General features: G+C 30.0%; 1 protein-coding gene across 4 annotated transcripts in view; it reads left to right on the top strand.

Annotated features, from left to right (window-relative positions):
* Window positions 1-22,773, top strand: part of LOC126842908 (octopamine receptor 1-like) — a 96,118-nt gene that overhangs the window by 44,033 nt on the left and 29,312 nt on the right. For all 4 annotated transcript variants that reach the window (XM_050580129.1, XM_050580132.1, XM_050580131.1 and 1 more), the window contains exon 2: window positions 10,694-10,886. The gene's annotated coding sequence lies outside the window, so the exon portion shown is untranslated. The remainder of the gene's footprint in view (window positions 1-10,693; window positions 10,887-22,773) is intronic.

A 22,773-nucleotide genomic window follows, 5' to 3' on the forward strand; every position in this document is an offset into this window, starting at 1 on the left:
AATTAAGGACTATGCCTGATTACATGCTGACATTTGTTGAATGCCCAAAGAATAAAATGATTTAAACTACTCTAGCCCCCATCCCTCTCTAGTTGTGCCAATGTACCTAAGAAATAATAATATATAATATATTTATGTTGATAAGATTATAATAATATATCCATGAAAAATGCTGATTTAGCGAAGCTATGATAAAAATCAAAAGAATTGATTTAATAACACCAAATCATTATCACTTATTTAGCATTTCCCCTGGTTAAATATTTGTTTCTTGGCCGCACTTTAATTTGCATGTCTGCTATAATATTAGCGTTTATTAAAAATGTCGGAAAACTGTTAAATAAATACAGAGTGCGGCGGAACCGACTGACGAGTTTTGAGGGGTAATAAATAACGAACAGTAAATTTGGAGAAAAGCAGCGGTTTGCTTTATTAATATTAGTAGGAAATCCCATTTTTTAATTAAGATGGCGGCCGTCAGCAGCAATTCATTGATGCAAGCGATCTCTGAAGTTTACACATGATTTTCGGCACGTTCAGAGATCGCCATCTTGAAGATATAATTTTTAAAACATAATTTAAAAAATGGCATTTCCTACTAATTTGAATAAAACAAACCGCTTTCCTCCAAGTTTTACTGTTCGTTGTTTATAACCCCTCAAAACCCGTCAGCAGTCGGATCCGCCGCACCCTGTACTCTCGCCAGCCTTAAGTATAAATGAGGAAATCTTCGTTCAAATGAAACGTTGTGTTATGATAACCAACAGTCGAAAATGTCTTTTAGCGAAATTATTTATTAATTTATTTTTTGTCAACGGACCGCAGATCAACGTTTAGGGCCGCGCAAACATGATAAATTATTATTCACCATAGAATATGTCGACGGGTGAGAGAGAAAAAAAAACACCTCCTTCTTTTCAGTGATCGCTCGCTTTGATACCGTTGTATACGCATTACACGGGTCTCTGGCTAAATAATAAAAATAAATCCAGCTCGCAGTATTACACTAGTATAATAATATGATCACAAAATCGGGTTGATCGATTATAACCACAGGTAGGCGGCAATGGTACTTTTTTTTGTCCATACAAATCACATACTCGATACACGTTATTTAAAACAAACTTTTACTGGAAATTTGTAAGCAACATTTTTCTTCATCATTTTTTTAATCAGTAGTACAAACGATTTTAGTAAAATATATAATATACAAGTTAATTATGGTGTAACTGATTTCATTTGTATAATTAATGAATCATTCTGTTTATTCGTATTTGACACATTCTCACCTCCAATTATATAGTATAAATATTTAAACTGTTTATAGTTCAATTACCCGAAACTAAATTTCGCTGAAAAAAATCCTACAGTAATTATTATACTATGTGCGTGTAAATCGAATAGGATGTTATTCCTATATAAAGTTTTTTTTATGGACTAGGACGGTATTTGAAGTAATTATTCCACGAAAATATCGTATCATCGGGCACGAACATCATGCCTATATAGATATATTTTCACAATATAATATTAAATATGATTCTATGTCGACCAACAATAAGGGTAATAAGTTACAACCATTATACACGTATTGATACATGTTTTGAATAATAAATTCATTTGACCACGATCCGAACCTGCGATAATAATATGTTAGATTGATTTTGGTTATTTAGAGTTTTTATTTTCTGGTTGTGTTCGTGAAAATAAATTCGACGAACCAAATTTACAGGACAAATATCCCTTTTTTAATGATCTACTGGTGGGAAGAGACGGAGTAATATAGTAATTTTTTTTATCCGCTCGCGTTAGTTACTCAACCGAATCTCGTTATTCGAATAATTTCACTGATCATTCCAGGTATTCTCAACAATGCTATGTATATGCCACGTAGAGGCCACTTTTAGTACGAAAAACTCAACAAAATATTCAAAACTGCGGTTACCTGGACTGCGAATCCAAACTTCAAAGTTCAATAGACAAATAAAACGTATAAACTATTTTATTTTATTTTAAATTACATTTCCCCTCTGAAATTTAAAAATTGATCTAAATGGTTAAAACAATAATAATTTACATACATTCATTGTTTGTATTTCATTTGTAAAATATTATAAAGATGATTGATTATTTCTATCGAAAAACGTAAACAACAACGTTTGTTATCGTTTATTTAAAGACCTGTTCAATAAACGATGACGACACTACTAAAGAAACACATCAATTTTGCAATAGTATTATTTAAATTTACTTTTTTACATCTCACCACATAAAGAGTCTCAAAACGAAAATCATAGTATTTATTTAAATCGCTTACTAATGTAAGTGACGATGTACACAAAAAATAAAACACCTCAATAAATTTCAATGATATTTCCTATAAATAAGATTAACGAAATAACTCAACGCTAATGTTAGTAAAAGTCAAGCTACAAAGCATTTTATTGAGTTAATATTTACTGAACTCGGTCTGTTGCCTTTTAAATTTTCTGGAATCAACGAAAACAAAAACGTCACTATTCCAAATAACTAAAAAGTGTACAAACTTTAATGTTCTATACAAACAATTAGCAAAGTATAATTAATAACCAACGAAAATATCAATACTTACACAATACACTCCATTAACCTTACTTGACAATATTATAATTTAATTAACATAATCGATCATTTGAATAGTATTATGATGCATGATAATATCAATAATGGTTAAAAATGGTATTCTAATTTGAATCACACAGGACATGGAAAAATACAAGGAATTATAAATGCATAGTTTTTGTTTATTTTTAATATTTTCCCAAATATCTACTATAAAATCAAGCTATGATGATATATTTATAGTAAAACAGTTTTATCAAGTCTGTGAATACGTTGTTGGTAGTTAAGCTTCAAATAAAATTATATGGTTGTATTACAATATTATTATTAAAATTTGATTATATTGAACAATAAGTAGGTAATATTCATATTTTTATAGACAGAACTAATAACACTAGCCCGCTATCTTTTTTTTTTTAGATTTATATTAAATCAATTAAGACAAGAAGTATCATTTTTTGTACACACTACACCTTAATGTAATAGCGGTAACTCCGTGATTTATATTTTTCCAAGCCGTTTGAAAAGTAAGATAAACTTTTCGGCAGTACTTAAGTTTAATAAACGCGTTTAAGAGTGTTAGTGATAATTTTGACAATTATGTAGGTACGTTTTCGGCACGACTTTACACTTGTAACTAAAATAAAATAGGTGAACTCGAGTATTACTTTATCAGCTTTGATCGATTTCTTATGTTAGTGCTTAATTTTGTGCCCAAAACCAAACTATTTAAATAAGAGTGTAAAATATATGTTTAGTGTTGAACATCAATAGAATATAGATTCCATTTATTTAATATTAAATTAGGATCTTGGTCAAACATTATAACGTGATCATCAAACATCATAATATTTAATAAGTAATAATTATTATAAAGACATCATTAAATAAACCATATCACATATTAAGCTTTTACATAAAAACAGTTTTTACAGGAAACCCGTTTTTAAATGTTCTTTGGTAGTAAACAAAAGACACATTAGTTATATGACAGTACGAGACGACAATAGTAAGAACGAAATAACTTGTTATATTCATTTCTTTAAGTGTCTTTTCATCCATTACAATGCATACGGGCAATATTTTTATTTTTTCCTCCGACAAAGTGTTCTGGTTATTGTAATATGTTTATGGGTTACATTGGCGTATTTCAATTTGTTCAAACGATTTGTACGTTTTCAAATAATATCATATAAAAACAGTAAACTTAATTAAAATTTGTATTTTTTCGTTGGAGACATAGTATATGAACATTCATATATTATAAAAACTTACATTATCAAAACTGCAAATTAAACAACAGGGCGAAATTTTTACTATTCCATCGCTGCTCAACGGTGCGAATACGATATGATCACTGTCTTCTAATATAATAATACTATAATATGATGATAGCGATTTGTTGACAATTATGAATATTTATAATAATATGTATTCGAGTATGAGATTATAATTATATTTTATAAAAAAAAAATGAATAGGATTCAAATTAACATATTACCAAACTCTACGGATTCTTCGAAAACTCAAAATCCGTAGATTGCTATTTAACTCTGTTCCACGTATGCCCAATTAATCATTGTCTTCTTTTTATCATTTGTTGGCTTTTTTATTGCGTTTGAGCTCATGATCCAGGACGAAGATATGTATGTATAGGATGCCCCAACGTACAAACGTAAAATTCGCAATACTTCTGCTCCTTCTAATGCGTTGACAATAATGTATTTTTCATATGTACGCAGTTCACAGCATTCGTATGGGACAAATGAATCATACGTAAAACCTAATCGCTGTTACATATATTATACATATAAGAAACCAATCGACCGCATCTACAATTAACAGCGCTAAAACCTGTCTAAGCGGAATAAAAAAATAAATTAAAATGACCTCGCCTGTCCAAAAAAAACTATAATGGGTACGGCTTTATGAATAAGACTAACAGGGTTACTAACCTTTTTGACAATTACCAGCAACGCGCAATAATAGGTTTACGAGAATTAAACACTATTATTATTAACTAACAATACAAAAACTTTTGTCTTTGATATACCCATAAAGTGTAACAATTATTGATTTTTACACACAAAGAAATATCAAAACTTCCTAACAAAAAATAATGTCCATGACACGATTCAGGTCCTTAAGCACGTCCAACTACACGAACTTAAAAAAAAAGTTCCGTACCATTGTTCAGGCACTTTATTTTATACATAGGAGGTGTCCTACTTATTTTGCTCATTAAGCTAAACTATATTATTATATTTAGTTTTCGATTTTTGTATGACTTATGCTGTCCGGAAACCGGATTATATTAAAATCTAAACATTTTACAAAATTAATTACGATATTGAAGTATTCAAGTTCATATATAACTAGAAATTATATGTGCTGTGGTAAATTATTATACAATGTAGGACCAATAAGGGCTGCCAGACTATTATTATTAACAAAATTATTATAATAATAAGAGTATGTCTGGCAGTGTAAAGACAAAGTAAAAATAATGAGGTACCACTTTTATTCTGGTGCGCATCGGTCGCATGCTATGTCGTATACGATTTTGATCAAAGAAATAAAAATTAACCTTTTAACATGATAAAATTGTATTAACTCGTAAGGCCGTATTTAACAAGGCGAAGATAAGCAACTACCCTCGGCGACTCTTTTGAAATGCGGTATCGTATAGAAAAATTATTGTAAACGAGAATCTAGAAAATTTAAAATTTAGAACTTCATTAAAAGTCTTGATGGAACTACGGTTACTTACTTTTCTTAGCTAGTTTTTCCTCCTTTTTTTTTGAAAAATAAGTTTAAATTCTTGGATAAAATCAATTTATGATTTTTTAAATTATTAGTTGTGCTAATAATGTTAAAAAATTTATACTTAGGTTCAAAAAACCGCTCAAAACGGATATAAATTATGATTTCTCAGGTGATATTTTTTGTTTCCCCCGGAAAGTACAGTCTTAATTCGTCGTTAATATACGGTGCTTAATTCGTTTAGGAAGTAAACCCCAGTTAACACGGTCCTTAACACATGGCAAGCCCATTTGCTTTCATCGTAATTAAGACCCATTAAAGTAGAATTTGACAATCGCGTCGTTATCTCTTAATTCGGTCGTTTGATAGCAACTATGCGATGGTCGAGTGTGTTCAAAACTTAAATAGCGTTTTCTTGTAAGTACGTAGAAGTTGACTAAAATGGCACAATTTGCGGTCATCTTGTTATTTGGCTATGCCAGTTTGGTCTATTAATCTACTATAAGGCAAAATTGTAACTATCTTATTGCGTTAAAACCCGTAAATCAAAGTCTGTATGATTGTTTCTATATTTGATTACGTATGTCCAACTGTGCAAAACAAGTTGTAGAATTACCGCACAATATAATATATAACCATAAAAAAATTGTATATATCTATGGATACCACACAATCATACAGAGAAGTTATTAGCGGGGTAAACACTTGAAGTTAATAACTTAATACTGTGCGGCGAAGTGTTTTGAAAGGCCAATTCCTATGCTATGCCATTTGCCCGCGATAAACAGTGTTCAGTACAACTAACTATATAAATACTTTAGATGTATTAATTAATTATTTGTCTGCCATTCTATATGTACACTGAAACTATAGCTATCAATAAAACTTAATTGTGTGTCAATGGTGAAAAATAACCTCCCACTAGATTAACGGTTTCTAAGACTTTGGAAACCATATTATCCGAGGATATTATAGAGTGGTTCACGGAAGATTAACCAAACGCTAAAGTTCTAAACGCCAAAGTTCAAATTTAAGTGCGAGTCAATTGATTTAAGTCATTGTTTGATCGAAATGAGAATAATATGCGACATTATAACCAACGAAAAAAATAATGAGTTTTTAAGGTTTGTGAATTGTGCCTAAGGCTAAATAATAGAGAATACATTGAGATAATCTGGACACGTTAAAATAAGGGAGGATAATAAAATGGAAAAACATGTTAAAGTATTAAATTAATTAGCGTAGAGGTATTTAGGAATAGTGATAGACCGAAGAAAAAGTCGATAGGTACTAAAAACAAACACACGAATGTATATAGTGAAGAGTTGATGATGGAAAAGTATTTGTAGAGAAATAAAGGATTTTTTTGGCATACGCCGTTTGTCTGGGATAATGTGAAGAAGAAGACGTTCAATACACCGTGAATGAGTAATTCCTGGTAAAGAGTAGTGAGATCAAAATTCCAATGCAGTTATGAATAATTATCAAACAACACGAAGTTACAGATTCATTTAAAATATAACCAGACAACAGTAAGACAAGGACGTTATTTTCTACTAGTAAAAAGCCCGAAACTATTTTTGAGTCCAAATGACAAACACTTGAGTTGCAGAGGCCAGCAGTGCACCATTATCTATATAGTTTCCTAGGTCAACCGTGACTCGTACATAATGCAAACGAAAAGAGCAATATACTGACTCGAGAGCATGTAACATATTACTATGGTACAAAAAGGCCACAACATTACTTTAATGAAACACAAATAATCGTCGCCCGAGAATACCGTCATGTGTTATGCTAACGAAAAAGCCATTGAATTAAAAAGTGTGCAAGTTAAACTTGGATCCTTGATAATACTGCAACAACCTGCAGCAACTCGCTAACTTGTATGTATAAGAAAGGCAAGTAGAAGCAGTCACCCGGCAAGTGATGAATTCCAAGAAATTCGAAAAAGTTTCTATTGCAGAGTTATTTGTTCCTGGTAGTAAACCAGACACATTGTCTTATTTTTCGGTTCGTTACACGTGTCTCTTTCCTCAACGCCAAGGCAACGCTATCAGCTATGTACAACACTAGTGAGAAATTGTCTATTCTCGGTGTTCGAGAGCCAGTCGACCGACCAACTATTTACTTTAACGTTATAACTACACGGATGCCGATTAAACTTAGAATAACTCTTTGCGATTGCCGATGCGCTGATGGGATTTTTGTGTTGAGGTCGACCCAACCAAACTGCTGCATTTGAACCGTCACGTTTATGAATTTGTGCGAGTAGTGTTTAGAGACTTTGGCGGCCACCGATTGGGAAAATTTTTTCAAATTTGTAACCCTTACGAGTGGATTTATTGTGTTTGCGAGAAGTGCGTCTTTGTGTATTGTGAGGAGAGAAAAAAATGAACACCCTTGACACGCACTGTGGACTGTCACTTGGCGCTGTCAGCTGTCGCAGTGAGGCTGAACGACAAGCTACGAACGATTTGTATTCCAAAAGCGGACAGTTTTACCGAAAATAAGTAAGGCGAATCGCGATCCGCGTTGTTGACGCGGTGGTTTAATTTGTTTAAGCGCCGTACGGTTCATATTTAAACATTTTATAATCCACGGCGACCGAGTTTGTTGTTTTTATTAAAAAAAAAAAAAAATAATAAAATAACATTGCGATTAAATAATCGTCAGAATAGGCGGCGAACACAGCGATATAAATATAAATAAATAATTAATGTCACACGGATAGTCCAAGTGCACAGTAGCAAAACTATTGTGCTTTAACGATGACCTTGCTCAGTTGGTTCGGCTCTATTGTCGTTTATAGATAGGTCTTCAATAATGTAGTGGTATAAAAGTCGGTGAAATAATATTATCAGAATTATATGACAGTTCAGTTGTGTAGGAGTCGTTTCTACCATAATACCTAAATTCAAACATATACAATTCACAAGGACGGTTTTTTAAATTTTTTTATGAACGGTACATTTTTTGTTATAATAATTACACTTACAAGGCGAAATTATCGCGAACCAAATTAGATGTATATTATTATTTTCTACATGCGTTAAATTATTTGGGCTTTATTTTAAAAACTGTTTTCCCCTCAACACTCGATCCGGAAAATTTAATGTTAACAAATAATATACAGTCTTGTTGTTTTAATGTTTTCAGCGGAACAACGAATTCACGACGAAAATGTAGTTTTTAATAGCCAAAAATCTAAGTGTGATAATACGAAATTGAGAAGTTAATTTGAAAAGTTTCCCGTATTTCTTAAATGCATTTAGGGAGCCAATTATGAAACGTTTTTGTAAGTCTGTCGCTTAAAGTTTACTATCCTTAGGCTAAGCATAGAGGTCACGCATTTGGCGCACGCCAGCGCAGCATTAAGACAAATAGCACCTTTTAATTGTCGTTTGTCGCTTGACGTTGCCTTCAGGACGATAATTCTGTCGATTTACTGTCTTTGGGTTGCTCGTTTTCTTACGGCGGTCACTAAAATATGCTAAAAAATGTACGCCTGTTGGTTAGAAACGACTGCCACCGAGTGGTCGCTAGAGGCCATCTATCAGTAAACGCGATGGTGATTCGTTAAAACCGTTTTGTTATTGTGTTCGAAACTATATAGAAAAAACAAAAAATACTGATATAAATGGATTTGAAGCCTATCAAAAATCGGAAAGAAAAAACGATTAAATGAGAAAATAATATCTGCTTGGCCTAAATCATCTTTAACTTGGAATAACTAGCTACAGCTTTCAATAAAGTTTTCATTTTTCAGTTATTTTTATAAATAAACACAAATTATTACATTTTTTGTTTGAAATGTATTAATAATAAGTGCTCATTATTTTGTGTAATAAGAGAAAAATTGGTTTATACTTTACATCATATTATACTCCTAGCGATATTAAAATCAACGTTTTTTTTTAAAGTTAGAAAATACAATCAGTTTCCTTTTTTATCCACTTCAAAAGTAGACTGCTCAGTGTTAAAATTCTTAACCTTCACTGTAAACGCTCTACCCTCCCACCAGTGTTTTATCCAATTAAGTTTTCATAATATATATTCTTCTTATTCTCTAAGCTTTGAATTTTTTTCTATCTTATCTTAAATTAATTAACATTATACTGCTTGTAGTTTCTGTAAATCATCCGTGTAATTTATAAAATATATTATTCACTGTATAATTAAAGTAGATACAGATGGTTGGTAAATAATAGGTTTTAGGTAGTTTGTTCATTTTGCCAAAAGCATCGTAGACAAAGTATTCAGATTATTTTTTTTAAACGGCAACCGAACTGAAGTTTTGCCAGTGAATTGCTTTTGCTGTTGTTGCCTACAACAATTTAAAAATAAAGACACATTTTGGGATGATCGGAAAAGTTTGAAAACAAATAGTTTTATTGTTTATCAATACTATCTTTATTTTATACGGTTTAATGAATGGAACTTAGTTCATATGCAGCCATACAGGTGATCCATCCGATATAAGACACTCGTTTTCTCGGAAAACATAATTGTAGGTATATTTACAGCTTATTTTACAGTATTTATTAATAATATTAATTACTTATTTGCATCTTCGTCCCTTATACGTAAAAGTAGTATGGACTTCGTTTTTGCAAATGGGAATATGTGTTTTTAATTCCATAAATATGTAGACAAAAATTTTAAAACATTTTAGCGTATGCATTTTTATCAATCTGTTCGTTTGATATAACTTTGTAAAGATTTGAATTTCGATAATCGGTTCGTTTTTTACAACAATGGCACAACAATTTTCCATTAAGTAATATTGAACCCCGTCGATAACACAATCACTGTCACTGTGTTTGAATAGGTATATAACAACCGTTTGTCTATCATTATCTCAAAATATTTCATTGTGTCTTGTTATCGGTGTTCTCGTCTGTCGGACAATGCGAACATAAACATGAATTTTGGAAAACCGATATGACAATTATTATAAGAGGAAATGTAATTTCATTGCAGTCATAGCAAACAAACAGATTGATAAAAATTAAAACGCTTAAATTTTTTTTCTACATATTTATGAAATTAAAAACGAATGTTCACATTTGATAAAACAAAGTTCATACTTATTTTACGTAAAAGGGACAAAAATAAAAAAATTGGATTAAAGTTTTAAAACAAATAATTTTCGAAATGAGTGTTTTACATTAGACGGACTATCTTGTACATCGTATTATTATAAGTCTTATAAATATGATCAAACGTATTAAATAAACAATAAATTCAATGATTATTTAATAATTAAACATTATCAATTCGAGATAATTGCATATTAATTTTTTTTTTTGTAATATTATTTTTACAGAGCTCGGTTTTATCAGTAATGAATAAACCACCAAACATCAATGGGAAATAAAATAAAAACGTTTTGAAGAAAAATAACAATAATTCCATATTAAAATATGACGAAAATACGATTTGCTGGCTAAAACGCTCTCATCATTTTGCCGCAAAGGCAACCTTTCTTTCCAGCCACAGGACACATTCAAACAATCACAGTAAGAAAATAAATTTGTAATTATTTTTTAAATATTGGTATATAATGTAAGTACTTATACAGTAGTGTGTTATGCATGATTTGATCATTTTAATAAAAAGTATGCTTTATTACAAAAAAAATATTATACGCATAAATTAATTTAAAATTAAATTTTTACAAATTATTATTTAAGTATAATTTGATAATTATACGTTTTTATTCTATAAATAGAATATTTGACTGTTAATAATTTGGTCATACAATTTTTCTTATAAACCACCTTTTAGTACAAAAAAAAATGTAGAAATGCAATTAAAACGATTTAATCTGTTTAAGGCCAAAACATAGTTTTAAATAATTTTTACGATATTTTTGATGAATTTAATTTACACTTCATCGTTTGGAAGACATTAGTTTACTTTTATACTTTTTTTTAATTTTACATGAATATAGTTTTGTCAAGAAACAATAGAAATTCCAGTGTCGTAAGATAATTATTATAAATTTATATTATATTTTAAAAGTCTCTCTGTAAATACTTTATATTGATTTATATTGAATATATAACAAAAAATGTATCGTAAACTTTTGTACTTATTATTTACAGAAAATAATATTTTTAAATTGTCTCAAAACAGAAACAACGACATATACAAATGTGCTTGGGGAAAAGAGTAACTGTATCTTTATACAAGTTATATTATAAGTACTTCAAGTAATTAAATTTCAATAGAATATTTTTAAAAATACTACTACTACTGCAGTATTTGGCTTTAACATGTAAAAAATATGACACTTGCGACCAAATTTTAATTTAATTCTTGGAAAATATTTATAAAGAACGACGCGACACAATTAATCTTGTTTGAATATTTCTGAGATTAAAACTAAACATTTTTTTTTTTTGCAATTTTTCAACTTTTGGTAACGTCTTAAAAATAAAAATAAATTGTAATTTTATTTTTATTTTTGTTTCAAGTGAAATTATAATCAGAAAACTCGAAAATCTTCCTAAGCCGTTAAGTTTATTTTAAGTTATATCTTGTTGTAAAGAATATTGAGATTTTTAAAATATGTGTGACATTTTTTTCATGATTTCATTGTGTGACATAATTTAAATAATTATCGAACACGAATAATCGAATATAATTAAATTGAACTATTGTTTTATTGTTTAATTAAATATTTTCACGTGTATTTTATTATACTCAACACACAGTTCACGTGTATATTATGAAGTTTTCTTATCTCTGAAAAAAATGTGTTAATTTGTCAAATCGCTTCCACGGCGACAACGTTTTTTTTTTTTTTTAGTTTTGTCACTACAACGTTGAGTTACAACCACCGAATTCTAATCTCTTAGAAGAACGGAGACATATGAATATAAACATTTTTATACAAATGGGAAATAAACATAATAAATCAAATAGGATGTATTCGTATACTGCTGATCCGGCACTTGGGAAGAGCAAGAAAGTGGATAGGTACTTTGTGCCAGTTAATGCTATATATTATAATGCAATGTAATACAGCCCGCATGATGTATTACTTTTTACAAAAGTTACAACGTAATTGGAGTTATGTCGGCTTTAAATATTAAATTAAGAAATAAACATTTATTATACTTTACAAAAGACAAAAAATTGTTTTTAATATCGCGTCAAAAAAAGGTTTTACAAAATTACTTATTGTACATAATGTATAGATTGTAATTATTCTTAATAAGGTAAAGTTTAAAATAAAAAATATCACTTTTAAAAAAATAATGAGGCGTACAAGTCGGAAGTTTTTCGTGTCGTTATTGAACGAACAATTTTTGTAAGTGAAGAAAACTTTTAAAATATTATTTTATTTTATTACGAAAACCATAATTGTATTATACATTTAAATAAACCATTTATTTTTTATCGTTATAAAATTGAGCGGCTATTATATAATTAATATAATTAAATAGCATTTTCTTCGGTGGTCTTCTTTTTAGGCTTTTTTTTTTTGTATCTTATTATGATCAGATTACCTTTAGCTTTTAAACAATTACACAAAAGGTATAACCGCCCCTCTGCGGACCTTGAAATAGTTTCCGATGGTTGGCGGCGTTATCTTCCACTACACTTAGCACGATCTATTAGTCTTCTTCACGCTTTAGGTTGTCACCAGGATTTTGGCGTATAGGTTATACTCATTAATATGTTCCCGGATATCAAATCCTATAATACTGGGATTAGCGATTGCGCCGGCTATACTAATGCAATAGAACGGCGTTTCATTTATACAAGCACTATAATGCATGTTTTTTCAAGAACGTTATTAATTCGGTTTAACCCTTATAACATTGTACAACGTGATATTAATCAACATTGACCAAAAAACAATATTTTCGACTTTTGTAGATGGCCAAGTTGCGAATAACATTTTAAACCGTAAAAACTTTAAAAAAACACAAATTCCAAATTAACAATGTTAAAAGAACATGTAATCGGCTTAACTAACTCAAGGGACCTTTATACCCTTATGAATTGTAATACATACGTATAATGTTTAATTGAAACAATACCCGACGAATGAAATTATTAGTAGTTGGAAATACTTAAAAAATACATAAATTAAGTTCGTTAACGATTATTTGCGCAGTTATCAAAAAGTCGCGTGTTGTTAACTTTCCACATTTTCATATTCAAACAGAGCTAAATGCTTAGTAATAAGTAATACACCAGTTTAATAAGTAGTTAGATCGGAGCAATTGATCGCATCAAGACGACTTATATTGTTGAGTGTTTACACGGCTCGTTTGGGCTAAGAATAAAAACTAAGCGAATAATTATATATTTTATTACGTTGCTCTTCCACAACAGACACTTAAGTACAAGCTAAAATATAAAACAATTTATATTAACTACTAAAATTATAGGCGATCTTTGGTTCTATATTTCTATAGTAGGTATATAATGTGTTATACTAATAAAAAAAATGAATAAAGTTTAAGAAGTAGATGTTTTTAAAGGAATGTAGGAAAGTTCACGGAAAAATAGGGCTAACAATCATGAAATAATTTAATTTTTTTGATAATTAAATAATTTAATGAACTTTAATCAATCTGTAATAAATTATTTATACTCGATATTGCCACATTATTATTTTACGCAGTAATGCATTAAAAATTAAAAATTATCAAATTTTTTACCAAGCACAGTTTTAAACATAAACAGAAAAAACCTAATAAAGAAAAAAATTAACATACTAAAAATGAAACCACTGCAAACCAAGCACAGTGGTGTTTCAAGGCGGCAATACAATTTAATACACATAAAATATAATATAATAAAAATAATATAATAAGTAAAATGATAAGTAGGGCTTTTATAAATTTAGAGGACAACGCACACTTCGTCTGTCGTAGTGGCTAAATATGTTTTACTGAAGAAATTATGAGTTAAAGACATTTCGCTTTGTGACTGGTTGTTTGATTTAGTAGATTATTTCAAGGAGCGTACACGCCCTAATTTTGGATGTCATTAGAAGTAAAAGGACAATTCCTTAAGCAAAGGGCTCGTACGTCCGGAATGATTTGTTGGAATTCTCGGTAGAGTTTCTTCGAAATTTGAGAAAAGTTCGATATTTTATCATTCTGTAATTAAAATGCATCAAAAAAATTAAGTATCGCTTGTCAAAAATACCATACCAGTCTACTGTCGTTTGTTTAGGTTCTTATCGACGCATAAATTAGCTGTGGGTATAATCAATGATTTCAATATTGTATTATAGGTTGTGTCATTATTAGTTCTCCCGTTCGGTCCATTTGTTCGTGTGCCCTATTTGACGTATTCTGTTTACCTTCACCTGTAGATCATTTTCACTAGCGGGAAGCCGTTTTATTAACACATTTGCTATGTATTGACTAATTCCAGGAGGCAAACTCTCGGGTTTAGGTAGATATGCTTCCTATAAACGAATAATTGTTCTATTTTCTTTCAAAGTCTACTTGGCTTTTTGGTCTGCCTTTTCACTTTCACCAACAATGTTATTGTTAGACATTTGTTTATATTCTGCAACATTTGAAATTCATTGTAAAGCTTATTATTCCATTTCGCTTTAAACGATACAAAATTTAACTTTCGTTCATTCTTAATATTTTACTAACATAACATATTTGAAGTAGTGTAACAAGTACAATACAATAAGAATATGATTGATGATATATACGTATACATATGTATGTTGTTAGTAGTATTTCGTTACCCCTGTCAATATTACATCGTTAGTATTTGAAATATGTATATTTTAAATAAAAATGGAATTGAGTTTTTTCTCATTTTTTTTTTTTTGTTGCAAAAACCACAATATTTCATGTTTGATAAACGTCAACGTTTCTAATACTTTTAAATTCGTCGAGATATATTGTATATTTATTTACAAAATAGGCGTGTCATTCTGTTACTTATACATTGGATTGTAATTTAAAAGAAAATGCGCACGAGTTTATTTTTAAACAAAATAATATGGTGAATATTTTCGGTTAACATGTTTCAATGAAATAGAAGCATGAAATATCGTATATTGTTCTCAATAAAACTACTATACTAAATAAATAACCAATTCCATTAAGAGTTTTGTAAACTAATAAGAGTTTATAATAAAACAGTTTGATGTTAACCGAACATATACCAAAAGAGTATATTATTATGTGATATAATCATCTCGAATTACAAAATATTATGCCGACGATTTGTGCGCACTAGTAAGGAAACAGAGTTTTGCTATTCAAGTTTCTAATAAATTTGTATTTATCTTATCAGTATATCTATATTATACTACAGATCAATGGGACACTATCAAGTGTTGAGATTTTTTTTAAAACCAAATTATTTTCCTTTCGGTAACCGTAACGCTCATCATGACCAAAGTCTACAATAACAAGTAAACAATATGCGGCTGATTTTTATACAGCATAAATAAGGTTGGATAAAAGATATCGATTGACATTTCTTGTTGTTAGTTGTTCTATTAGAACCCAATACATTAGTTCAGTAATAGATGAATACATAGGTTATTGTTTGATTATATTATATTGTCTATTAATTACTATTGGTTTTATTAACAGTACTATTATTATGTTATGCTACTATAAAAGTTTTTTTTTATAGCCACCAAATAGTTTTGTATCTCTGGTAGACACATATTTAAATAAAAATATAGTGAGAGTATTATGTTTGTGTACGTTAATTTCGTTAGACAATTATTTTGAGCAATATACATTTTATTAATATATTTTAAAAAATCAACATTATGAATCCGTTTTTAATTATAAAAGGTGGAACGTATCGCACAAAAAAGTCAATCTACGAGAAGCAAATTTCACATTTTAGTGTACCTACCTACTAAATTTAAGACCTTAGGGAAATACCTTAAAGCGTAATAATATGCATATTGCATATTAAATTCAAACAGGTCCAACGTTTTAAACTCAATTTCAGCCCAAAAGCTCCATTTAGTTTCCACGTTTTTATTGCTGACCATTTAAAAATTGTTTTAACCATTATTCATAAAAGCATTATGAGATTTTTTTTATACAAATATACGGAAGTTGAAAATACATAGATTAGATGAAAAAAATGTTCAGCCGGTATTTTTGTTATGAAATAATATTGTGTTAGCGAAAAATGTTTCGAATGTAATCCGAAGGGATACTTAAATGAGTTTATAAAATTTTGCAGACCAAAAAAAAATGTTTTCAATGTGCTTTTTTTACGCTGGTGACGTTCATCAGTTTTCATCAATATATTTTTCAAAACTCGATAACAAAATATAAAAAACTGTGTAATAATATATAATGATTTTAATTTTATGATCAAAACTGCTTTTTAAAGAAATTGTTATTTATACTCTTTTTTGGTTTTAATATTATAGTTTCTATTATGTTAATTGGTCAGAAAAAAAATGTTCTAGTTCAAAACACTTTTCCATTGGGTAGTTTTAGTTTCCATGATTTTCGTCTGAAATAATTTTTTTTCCATGGTTAACGTAAAAGTATAAAACAATTTTAATGGCAAATTGTTTCAAGTATGTATTATTAATAATTATGTTCCTTGTATTATTTTGTGTACGGTCTTCGTTGGTACGATGTGAGTAGATAACGAACAACGTGCCTGTATAAGCCAGTGGTCATTATTTTATGAAAAATGGGCTCGAATATATTATATTTACATATGAGACAACGCATCATTAATCAGTATTTCTATGATATTTCACCGCATGGCGACGTCAGACGAGGAGTGCAATTGAAAATACAGTATAATTAATTGAATGAGGAAATGTTTAGTTTAGTCTCCTATGTAAATACATCAAATAATCATAATTTATTGTTTTCACAAATATTTGTTTCACTTATGTGTGACTAATATGTATATCGACCATTCCGATAGTTCTTTTTGTATTATTAGTAGTTTATTTTAAAATCAAGCCATGTTTCTGTTTCAGTATAACTTCGTTGTATCTCTGAAGTCCATGTCCATGTCCATTTGATCCGTAGTTATTATATCGATGTTCGACTAATGTAAAATTTACCTTACCTCGTTAATTTGATACTTCACCCAACTTCTATACACACAGCAGAGAGTTCAAAGACGTTTCCAGTACTATAGAGTAGGTATGGACTATTAATTAAATGCTAGACACTATGGCAGTTAACCATTGTTGCCGATGCAATCGAACACAATCAGAGGTTGTCTAGGTTATACCAATATCTAGGTCAATAATTACTGTAGTGATTAATATACAAGTAGTTTTTGAAGAGAGAAAATCGATAGACTACTATTTACTACATTTTTACTGCATATATATATATATATATAGGTATACATATTGCAAAGCCGTTTAAGCTAAGATTAATAGATAAATATTAATTGGGAATTTTGTTTACTAAGAAATTATGCAGAATCTTGATTGTACATACTGCTTTATCTTTAGGACATTCTACATGTGTTTATCCCTAGTGATGTAATATTTTAGTCGATACCACAAAATATAATCACTTTTAAAAACAATTCTATTGGATTTACTGTTTTTTACTTTAGAAATAAAAATAACACGGAATTATCCAATTACCCGGTTCATGAAATAACCTCAACTTTTTAAATTTGGCGTTTACTGCATATAATTTTAGGAGGGCTGTATACAAATGAACTGTATAGTTTAAAAAATATACATGATATTTTTATAATATATACAGGTGATTCATTAAGGATAAGATAATGTTTTCGTTTTTAAATAATTACAATTTTTAGTTTTTCTTTTTTAAAACATTTATATTTATATGTTTTACAATATTATTGATAATCACTAAATAGTAACTTTTTTTAGTAATTTCCCGGTATTTTCGATTAATTATTAGAATAATTTTATTTGAAAGTTATTTAAATACACTATTACGTTTTATTTTCCATTATTCGTTGTTCATTTAAATGTCGTCAACTTTGACCACCAGGAAGGAGGTGTGTACACGTCTTTGGCGGTGAACTCACTGGTTGACTAGCAAATAGATTTACTGCAAACTCTCGGCACCAAAAGCCGTTAACGGGGTCGAACCATAGGGAAATGGACGTTTAAAACCCAAAAACTAACCGACTGGCGTTAGTCAGGTACTCCAAGTGATTTTCACGTACATAGGTAAATCATGTGTACCTAAAAAGAGCGTGTGCGTCGCCATTAAATAAATCACTCGACACGCCACCGATATAATACCGTTTGCGTTGTCGAATTACACCCAACGATACTTAGGCCGCTATGCTCGTACCTGTAAGCCTTTGAGCACACCAGACGGATGCACGCCGCCGGTGTATACCAGCTATTAATTTGATTTTCTTTCCGAACGGCCATAATCCTCACAAGCCATAGAGTTGTTTTGTCGCACGAGCACTTAAGAAGTGAAAAACTTTTCCTCCGACCTGTAGGTGTAGCGGTCGTCTGCAATCATTAAAGTTGTGTGTCCGAACCGCACGTTTCTGGTAGATAAATACACACCACGGCTGTCTGTGTAATTTTTTTTCAATCTCAGCCTTTCACAAAACTTGGCCGCGCATATGTTCCCCAGCGAGTCGTACGACAATATTCTTCCACTCGCGTTTTTCTTATAATAATACGGACAATTTTTTTATTAAATCGTACTGCGTTTCACCGATTATTTGGACCAAAATATAATAACTATATTCGTTTGGCGCACACTTTTCTTGAATTATCCGAGTTCGGTGGAAAAAGTTAAAATTTTTAAAGTTTAAACATCAATTCAGTGAGTTACAAAAATGTTTTGAAAAAGAAACACTACAAAATTGCTATATTTTTTTAAACAGATTGAGTGTCTTATCGTTAAGGGGAACGGAAAGTGCCAAATTGTATACATATAAAGACTAAAACGCGCGCGAGGTCACATTGTGAAGTGTCTACCGAGCAGCGATTTCAAAATTATTTTTTTTGTTATTAATTTTGACATCTTATATTTATGGGGGCTAAAAGGTCCATTTTTCATTTTTTTTTTCAAAACTAATGCTTATTAGCGTTTATATTTTTTTCCTAAAAAATCTAACTAATGTACTAATAGCTATATCAAAAATCAGCCTTTTAACCCCCATAGAACCAATAGTAAACTTAATATAGACAAAAAAAATTAAATCCTCCAATAGATACCTCAGAAAATGACTTTTACGAAAGTAATTTTTTGTCAACTTTCGCCATACCTCGAAGAATAATAACTTTAAAAGTTCTATAACCAGAAAAACTTAATATGTTTTCACCTTAAAATTAGTCAGCATTTTTAAAACAGCTTTGTCAAAAATTGCCTACCCTTGGCCCCTTAATAATAGTCCTTACCGTTCCTCTTAACCAATCACCCTGTATATTATAACAGCTCTTAAGTGGCACTGTATCGAGTGCGGTAACAGACCAAATCTGAACGAGCTGTTGTTTTGGTGCCATGCTCTAATATGTGCACACGGTATTTTCCATATTGCTGAACGAATCCTACAAATCCGGTACAATCGTACGTAAAGCCTACCCTATTATTTCGTGATCAAATCCAATAAAAAACGTTCTTCAGCCTTACGATTTACGACTGATACAACCAGCTGTGGTAAAAATAAAACATTATTCGTCTACTTATCCTGTTTTGTAAACTGTAGCAATATTAAAACTTGGCACTGGAATAAAACCCCAAGTTTTACAGAGCGACGTAGGTATATTTTATTCGAGTAAAATGTATATATATATAAATGTGCATATATTACACAACCATGCAGTATATAATTAATAATAATAATAATATCTTATAATAAATATATGCTAATATTCGTACACATAATGGTTTTTTTTTAATTACCTACACTCTGTTAACATAATAATTAGTTTAGTACAAAATATGAGAAAACACGATAGACGCGAGTCGAGTAATTTCAAAATAAAAATCTGTTCTTGACATTATTTATTACTTAAAATGTTTTCTCTTCGTTAAAATAAACTCAGTTAAATGCTATAATCATAAAAACTACACATTTTATTCGAGTAATTAAGACAAAAACAAAAAATATATGTTATGAGAAATGTTTTCGCGAGTAACGAGATCCCATTCTCTGAATATAAACAAGGCATTCAACATTTTTATTCAACAATTACCGCGGTATTATTCTCTTATAGTATATGCATACTAATACGACCGACGGAAAGCCTACCAAAAAAAAAAAAAAATGTAAAATGGTAAGGATTTAATAGAAATATTATATTTTATTGTTTCCAAAGCGCAAAACAGATACATACATATTTTGTACATTTTATCCGTGTTATAAATATGATAATATGTACCGTGTGTGTAAAAAAATGACATTTAAAAAAATATATAATAATATCAACAATAATATTAATAAAACGAATACTCGGACATTTATATTTTTTTCATTCTTTAAATAATTAAAAAAACAAAAATAATTCCCTTTTCCAAATTAACGGTACACGTGTAATCGTATGGCATTAAGTAGGTATTGTTCGTTTTAGTTTTTGGGCACGTGGCTTTTTTTCATAGCTCACAATGGTCGTCAGTAGAAAATAATGTAATATAATAATGTATAAGCTAATAAAATCTCAAATCTGCTTTAGTGTATCAGCATCAATTATGATTAAAAGGTACACATCTCCCTCTTTGATTTAAATGTATTTTCTTTTATTCAAATTCAACTGAGCGTTAGGATAGCACTTGCATTACTCGTTAGCCATCACACCACACAACGTCTAGGTATCCGTGACATTTTTTTTTTAAATACCACTTACGATTAATAGAAATGATTCGATTTTTTTAAGTACTTATTCGGTGAGAGGCAACCGAAGGAATTAACGTAGACTTCTGTACTAAGCTTTTCTGGCGCTATACGCCTTACATAGTCACTAAGGTTAATGGATGATTTCAGTAAACACGGCCGGCCTTGCTCAAACACTTGTCTAACTTAAAAATAATTGTCTTGTGTATATTAAATAAAAAGTTAAAAATTGACATCGTATCAATCATTTTTTTTTTATTACCGACTTCAAGCTCTAAAGTCCAAACAAAACGTAGTATGCAAATGTCTATGTACATTATACATGGGCTGATGGACTACATGGAACGCCAATAATAATAATTATATTGCTGTACACTACACAATCGACATTCATAAGTAATATTTTTCCGGTACATTAGTAAAATTAACAACTCCGATTATTTATGTTCAACGTTAACGGAAACGTGATTTAATTTAGATTACTCTGTGTGGGACACATTATACTGATCCTTTGTATTGACATCAGCCCTATCATTATGTACCTTTGTCGACGGTACACACTTAGTATTTCTATGAACGAGCACCGCTAGCTGTTGCCTGTGGTAATAGACGTGGAAACTAATGATTATAAAACATGTCATACATGTGTTTACAAACTAGTCCCTATGATATAGTGACTAGTGTGGTATAATATAATAATATTATTAAAATCAATAGACACTATGACGCAGCGTAGACATTTGAATGTCGTCAATTTTAAATTATACAAACTCGATTGAAAATTCTAAAGTATGACATGTTTATTTTGTAAGACTTAATTACACCTAAAATGGCACTTATTCAATTGCCAATACTCTTATGTCGGGTCGCGTGAACCTTCATTAGAGGTTTAATCAGTAGACTTTTTAGTCGGTTTTTTCAAGATAATTTATAGAAGTCTATGGTTGGTATCAACTTTGTTGCGCAACCCAGAATTAAAATAATAAGAGTACAACGAACAACAAACGTGTTGTAAAATTATATTTGTTTTATCAATTTAACACACATTATAAACATTATACCTATCTTATAGCACCCGTACTTGTACCTAAGCGTTTATTTAAGTAATTGTATAATAAAACAAAAATTATTATAATCAATTCCTGCCACAGCGGCGGGTCGGACATGTTTTAAATATAAAGAATAATTTATTAGTAGCCTCAAGCAAACAATAAACGATACAGTTTATTTTGTTAACCGAAAATCAATATAGACCCCCTGTAGATGAAATTTTCAGTCAAACCTTTTAAGTATACAATTATTTTTGAATCGGCCACAGTTCAAGATTACGACGTATTCCATTTGTATTTTACGAATTATACGACACGCGTTACACACTGTACGGATTCGATGGCATGACACTGGTTGTTCAATGGAAAACAATTTTATTACATTTTATTGATAAAAATTAAAACGCAGTATATTTATATACACTTGTGCTCGTTTTTATAACACGCCGTCTTAAGCCATTGACAAACTTTTACTGGGGCTTACATAGTAGGTGTTCAAAAAGTTTGATCGTCCATGGAGACATACATACGCACACACAAGCAACAATTTTTCAAAAAGTTTCAT

This window comes from Adelges cooleyi, unplaced genomic scaffold, assembly GCF_023614345.1.
Source record: "Adelges cooleyi isolate 19-005CV unplaced genomic scaffold, UGA_ACOO_1.1 ACOO_flye_CR_arks_rails_tigmint_CR_PRNA_574, whole genome shotgun sequence".
NCBI classification, from domain to species: Eukaryota; Metazoa; Arthropoda; class Insecta; order Hemiptera; family Adelgidae; genus Adelges; species Adelges cooleyi.